This window comes from Mytilus trossulus, chromosome 5 (genome assembly GCF_036588685.1).
Source record: "Mytilus trossulus isolate FHL-02 chromosome 5, PNRI_Mtr1.1.1.hap1, whole genome shotgun sequence".
Lineage (NCBI taxonomy): Eukaryota > Metazoa > Mollusca > Bivalvia > Mytilida > Mytilidae > Mytilus > Mytilus trossulus.
In genome coordinates this window covers 2586856-2594658 of record NC_086377.1, presented here as the reverse complement: position 1 = coordinate 2594658, position 7803 = coordinate 2586856, and positions in this window count along the sequence as shown.

The following is a 7803-nucleotide window of genomic DNA, read 5'->3' as shown; positions in this document are numbered from 1 at the left end:
CGTTCAATATGGTTCCTATTAATGAATAATAATTCTTATATGATTAGCATATCTATAAGAACTTGAACGGGATTGGCCAAATACAGAGTTTCATATATTCAATGCGTTTCCCTCGGTTTTAGTGTGTTACCCCGATTTTGTTTTTTGTCCATGGATTTACGAGTTTTGAACAGCGGTATACTACTGTTGCCTTTATTCAAAGCATATAAAACATACAAGAAATAATGCCTTAAAACTATGAAAATGAACATAAAATTTAATTTCACATAAAATACCGGGAAATTTCACGAATGATTTGTCAAAGTTACTTCATAGCAAAATACGACCTGATACGAAGGACAACTTTGAAAACGAAAGATTAATTCATTACCCGTACGAAATAAATTTGGAAAATAACTAACCGGGGCTCTTACTCACAAACTAAACATGAAAGTCCTTTGGACTTTTATTCAGTTTGTGAGCTAATAGTCCCTGTAAACACATCAATAGTTATCAAAAGTACCAGGATTATAATTTTATACGCCTCTATAAAAAATGTGTTCAATCCTATATGATTAATCTTTTGAACGAAAACAATACTACCTTTCAAAATTTATTGTCAAACTTTGTTCGGTTTGCAACATGTGAAGCATACCAGGTTCAATCCATTTTTTTAAATTTGAAAATGCTTGTACCAAATAAAGGCAATAGTAGTATATCGCTGTTCAAAACTCAGAAATCCATGGACAAAAAACAAAATCGGGGTAACAAACTAAAACTGAGGGAAAGGCATTAAATACAAGAGGAAAATAACGACACAACATTAAAATGTAACACTCACAGAAACGGACTAAGCATTGTCTCTGAGAATAACAAATATAACATCAAAACCAAATACATTAATTTGGGATAGATAACTACCGTGATACGTCTTATAGTAATGTGAATTCACACTCAAAAATAAGAGAAAACAAATGACACAACGGAAACACAACGTTAAAATATAACATGTATTACACACACAGAAACGAACTATAATATAACAATGGCCATATTCCTGACTTGGTACAGGACTTTTTAAAGGATAAAAATGGTGGGTTGAACATGGTTTTGTGGCATGGCAAACCTCGTTTTTTTTATGGCCATGTGAAATATAACATTGAAATGACAACACAACATTACAGGACTACAACATAAATAAATAGGAGAACAAAATTGACAAAGAAACACACGAATAATAGCTAACAAAAGGCAACAAGTTAAAACAATTTATACGCCAGAAGTACATTTTGTCCACACAAGACTTACTAGCGACGCCCAGATATAAAAGTTTGAAAGCGGAAACAAGTACAAAGTTGTATCCCATCGATGACAACAGTTCAAAAAAGTTGTGCCAAAAACGGCCAGGGTTTTCTGTTAGGTAGCAGAACATACCTATTTATTAGAATAATTTGTACTTTTGCAAACAGTAAATTAAAAAAAAAAAATGACTATACAAGTCTGGAATATGACAGTTGTTTTATCATGTCATTAAGGACTTTTTAATTGAATTTTACTCGAAGTTCAGTGTTGTTGTAGTTTTATTTTTTAATGTTTGGTATAGAAGTAGTTTAAATCTTACGATGCAAATAGGAAATGGGTAACAGGGGTTTATCTTGGTGGTTTCTGCCTGAACCTTTGCGACCTATTCAAAGAAAATGGTGTTGTAAAGTGGTGTTTATCTTTTGGTGTTTTACTTTGTGCGGGGTGTTGAGTGATGGTAGCTGTTTATTACTGCAAACCTTGTTTATGTATTAAATAAAGCAATGCAGAACTTAGACTGCAGGATTTATTTCATCTATTTCTACAAGCGTTATATACCGAATAAAAACTATTATCTTTCCATATCAACCATTTAAAAGGGACCTTTACCTATGTACTGCAAGTTAGAAATGTCTTATTTGCATCCCAATTGTATGATTGAGTAGCTTTTTGAAATTGAATCACTGTGTGTCTATATTCGAAGCTGTGTTTTATGTTAAATATTTGCATTAATTGTATATTGAGTCTTTATTTCAAATGCTGTGCCACCCAAAGGTCCCATATGGTGACATAGAAAGCAAACTTAAACATGTTAAATGACAAGTATTATAATGTTCATCCAGCATACGGTGTATATAGCTCCCAATTGATACGATAGTCCCGTGCTTGCATGTCCTATCATGATTGTCTTGATAGAAGGTTGTTGCTAAAAAAAAGCTATTTAGTCAAGAGTTCCAAATGGTGAAATTGAAATCATCCCTTCGTAAATTTTACGGACGCCATCATTAATTGGTTGACCGTTATGGCATAACCGTTTCACAAAAGATATCGGATATGTCCCTTACATCTTAGCTACAATCCCCTTCCCTTTGATGAATGTGACCTACCGAATTAAACTTTTTTTCCGGATGTGTTATAACAAAAGCTACACGGCGGGTGTCACATGTGGAGCAGGATCTGATCACCCTTCCAGAGAACTGAGATCACCCCTTGTTTCTGGAAAGGTTCGTGTTGCTTATTCTTTAGTTTTCTATGTTGTGTCATGTGTTTTATGGTTTGTCTGTTTGTCTTCTTTTATATTTAGCCATGCGTTGTAATTTTCTTTTGGTTTCATGAGTTTGACTGTCCCTCTGGTTTCTTTCATTGAAAGGAAGATTTTAATCATAGATTCATTTAACGATCGTCGTATCATTTAATTGAGCAACATAAGTAAAGCAATAAACCTTTAATTCTGTTTCTGATGAAAGTAAAAACACAAAAATACTAAACTCCGAGGAAAATTCAAAAAGGAAAAGTCAAAAGTCAAAAGGCAAAATCAAAAGTCCAAACACATCAAACGAATAGATAACAACTGTCATATTCCTGACTTGGTACAGGCATTTTCTAATGTACAAAATGGTGGGTTGAACCTGGTTTTATAGCTAGCTAAACCTCTCACTGTTATGACAGTCGCATTAAATTCCATTACATTGTCAACGATGAATGAACAAAACAAACATACTCAAAGAGTAAAAATGTCAAAAATAGGGGTACAGCAGTCAATAATGTGTTATCATTTTAATATCACTGTTAAGACAACAAATGTATCGAAGAGGCAATAAAAGGTATACATCAAATTTAAATACTAATTTTGTTTTTCTTAAACAACTTAAACAACTTTATTTATGTATGTAAAGTCTTCCCGTAAAGGATAGAAGGTTTCCAGTGATGATGTAAAATTGCGCGCTTGAAATTGACTCAGGTAGACATAAAAATAATTTTGTCGTTTGAATGTTTACTGAAACAATAATTCCATTATCTTAAATTAGCCTAGCACTCCATACTTCACTAAGTTATATTTCAATCAGTCAATTGCTATTGCTTATTTGATAATTAATAATTACCATGCTTTAGAAATATCCAACAACGTTCTTTTATGTCCATTCCAGCCCTTCCAAGGTAAATCCAGATACCATCCGTAGATTCCCGTTCCTCTGGAGCCTCGTCACCAACCAAAATTTTTGCTAAACTCGTTTTACCGACACCAAATGGGCCGGTCAAAAAAATTCTGTTCCAGTAGCACCTGTACGCCCCGCTCATTAACAGACCTTTAAATTCCTTATCAGAGAATACCTGTATTTCTTCTCTGAGGCCTGTAATATAAAAGCGATGCTAATATAAATTACAATATTAAGACTTAAATTTGGAAGTATTATTCTGCAATCAAAAGAAAAGAGTCAGTAAGAACAAGAAGCTGCAAGCGTTCCTGACGAACACAAATCCAGTTAGGCAGCTTGGACACTTATTACAACTTGTTGTTTTCGCATTTTCGTCCACGGTGTTTGACCGAAAAGATATATGTGTATAGGTTAGTTCTATATAAAAAAGAATAATTCTACTTGGAAACAATGATTGGCTAAAAATAACTTCTAGTAACATCTATCAGGTTAAATTGATATAGGGTTGCTGTTCACAAGAACGCTCTTAAACCAAGAGGTCCAAATGGTGAAGTTTAAATCATCCCTTCGTAAATTTTACGAACGCCATCATGAGTTGGTTATCTGTCACGGAATAACCATTGTTCAAATGAAATTCGGATCTGTTCCTTACGCTGTAACTTCAATTTCCTTCCCCTTCTTGAACGTGACCTACCGAATTTAGTTTTAGATATTGTGTCATGTGTACTTTTGTATAGCGTATGTAAAATATTCAACATTGAACAAAAAATGACAGAAAACAGATCTTTAAATTGTTACACGGTACAGTTCAATATGTAAACATATCAAACCACAATTCACCATTTCACATAGAAATTGTAAAACGTAAAAGAAAACACATCAGCATTGACATTTAAGCATAATCAAACACGAAGTGATTCCGAGTTCTCATTAGACGTGTTAGGAGAAGGGTTTAAATACTGCGCTGATGTTAAATAACAATACCGATACAAAATTTAAATGTGTACTTTCTGAAATACAATTGCACTGAAAAGTATCCTTGCGGATTTTAATAGTTTAGCTCTGAAGTGTGTTTGATACAACATGAAGCGAACATTTAACGTCGATTCAAGACGTGCATTGGCCTTTGTAGATGTTCATACCTTCATACATTAAAGCCTGTATTATTGGCGGATCCAGATATAAGGGGTCTGAGGTATGGTCCTTGTTTTACGATCATAGCACTTGAATGGGAACATATAGGGACATATAGTTGGCACCCCCTTTTCAAATAGCTTGATCATCTCTTGTATATTTGTTTGATTTAAGAGAACAAAACAAAAATTAACAAAGTGTATGCAAGATTCAAGAATATGAATGACAGATGTTATGACCACAAGTCCAACAATAAACATTAAGTGTTGGATAGTTAAAAAAATCAGTTTTATCCATTCATGGTTCGTTGCAAAATATGGCAGTTAGCATACATTTTATGTCAATGGATACAGGGCCGCGTGGGTGTAGCTCAAACTTATCAGTGAACTCATCGTTATATCGTTATATGAAAAAGTCCAAAAACAGTGGACACAGTTCTTTTTCTTTATACAACGTTTAGAATTAAAGGGTTACAGAATAAGGTTGTCCTGCAGTGCATATGTGCAAGAAACCCACTTTTAACGAGCTATATGGGTATTGTACTGTCTGCTACAATGTGGGTATGAATGCATAAATGCAATGAAGAAATGAGGAGAATAAAAAAATGATCGGATTTAACGATTCACCCATCACTATGTATCGTCTAATTTAGAAAGCGGAGTGTATAGTCAATCTAAGACAACACAAAATGAAGCAAATCGGGGAAAAATGAACGACAAAGATTTACCAGACTTTGTTTTGCAAGAGGTGCAAATCAATATTCCATTTTCAAAATAACATCCTTAACTAAAGATACTAACATTAACTTCTCCGTGTGAAAGTTTAATGTGAAATCTGAATTTGATCGGGTGTTCAGTTTTGATGTTTGAGGATGCCGTGGTAACAAGAAAAAACAATTTCCGCCCCTTTACCGAAACATAAATTTAAAATGATTGATGTATAAACGTTGCAATATTGTTAAGCTTGATACTATAACCTCTATATAACTTAAAGATTAAAGTTGATAGAAAGAAAATCGAAAACCCTTTTGTTTAATTCTTTTTTTTTATTGTCAAGTACACAAATTTCCATTTAACGCTACTGTGTAACACATTTCTCTACTCTAGAAAATGATAAAACAAAATATAGGAGATGCAGTATGATCGCCATAATAACAAACTATCATGGGTCACCGTATGACAGATTCCCTTATATAGAGAAAACTAAGAACGGCCCCGATATAACAGTTATTTAAAATAAAATGAAATAAACGATCTCACCCTTTATCGATTTTGACAAAAAATCAATGAAATTTAAAAAAATAAATCATGATCGTATTGTTCTTATAAATTCTTATATGGTGTGCTTCTTTAGCTTTGTAAACAACACTGTGCTAAAATTCTCAATAAAATATACTTAGCGCAGACTCAGAGATATACATAATAATGGATGTTACAATATACTTCCCACGTAAAGGAGTAATTTTGGCCTCAAATTTCAGGTTCATCTAACGAAATATTTTGACCTCTTTTTAAACACTTAAGGTGGCATGGGTGTCTTTCGCCATCTTGGATTGTAACAAACAGAGAATTTAAGGTCTATATCTTCTATCAAGTTAGCAAAATTTGACGCAGGAATGCAGATATTTAATGTGAATTTTCATTTAAAAGAACCAATTTATAAGAATATAACTTAGAAATAGTAATATTTTTACAAGTGTAGATTATTTTCGGTTGTTTTTGAATATTTTCAAATTGGAAATTTAAGGGGAGGTAAGTCTAAAACAGTGCATTTTCTGAAGGACTCTACATGCAATTTTCCCAATTTGTCTTTTAGCCGGAAAAAACGTACGGTGACCCTATCTTTGCTTTTGATATTCTCAAATCTTTTTGTTTAGTTTCTATTAACAAAATATTTGTTTTTTCCTGTATAATCCATACAAAATTTGTCATTTTGTCACAACCTGTAGCTTGAGAAAATGCACGGTGACCTATCACTTTTATAATACTTTTGAACATGTATCAATAGATACTACATTTTGACAAAGTATGAATAAATTCTATCATTTTTATTTTAGACTCCCATACCACCTTAAGTGTCTTTTTCATTTGATTCAATTAATTTACGTAAACAAAATATATCTAATTTTGTCATCAAAAAACGATCCGATTCAAGCTCAAATATGAAAAATCTACCAAATATGCCGAAAAATGGCACTTTTGAGATGTTTTTTGTCAAAAAATGAAAGTGGCCGCATCCATGTTCATGAATAATAAAATTAACGGTACCAATGTTCTTGTACCAGATACGGATTTCGACAATACATGTCTCTTCAGTGATGCTCGTGGCCAAAATATTTGAAATCCAAAGCTTATATAAAGGATGAAGAGCTATAATCCAAAAGGTCCAAAAAGTATAGCCAAATCCGCGAAAGAAATTAGAGCTTTGCATGAAGGAGATCTATCACAATTATATATGTTATGTATTATCATTAACTACAACTTACATTTCAATATCTATGATGAACACGAATGCGGCCACTTTCGATTTACACGACAACCGTCTAAAAGAATACTAATATGCAAGAATTGTGAAGATTTCAGTAATTTAGCATGACTTAATAGTGCTAGTACCCAATATATGTGCATTATTTTGTCAAAAACAGCCCTTATTTATGTAGCAGAAGTATTCTACTATCAATAAATAACTAAAAGTTTACATTTTAACAATTTTGTAAAACTGCTATATTTTGGGGCCAAAAAGGGGTCTTTCTGGACCTACTCCTTTACATGACTTGGAACCTATTTGCAGACCCTTTGCCGACTTTATTGTTTTAAACAGTGCAATTAAAAAACGGCAAAATAACATTTATTCTTATTCGTATGCATAATAAAAAGAAGTAATGCACAAGAGCTCGGAGAAATCAACAAAATACAAATTAAATAAAATTCCGCGAAAGACTATTAATCTTTTTGGCGCACTTAAGTCACTTCAAAACAAGACGACATACAAATTAAACCGCTAAAATTTAAAGTTTTCTGTTACGTGAACAATTGAAATTCGTATGATATTGTATTAAAACTGATTTTTGGGCTAGGTTTTATTTCATTTTCTATTATATTGCACTGTTCGCATATTTACTCATTTCAGCAAGTCAACATGGCGAGTCCTTGGTTACAAAATGTTAACCCTGTCTTTCACAGAAGCTTATGAGAAAAAAAATTAAATTGGCTAATGTTGGGTTTGATTATTT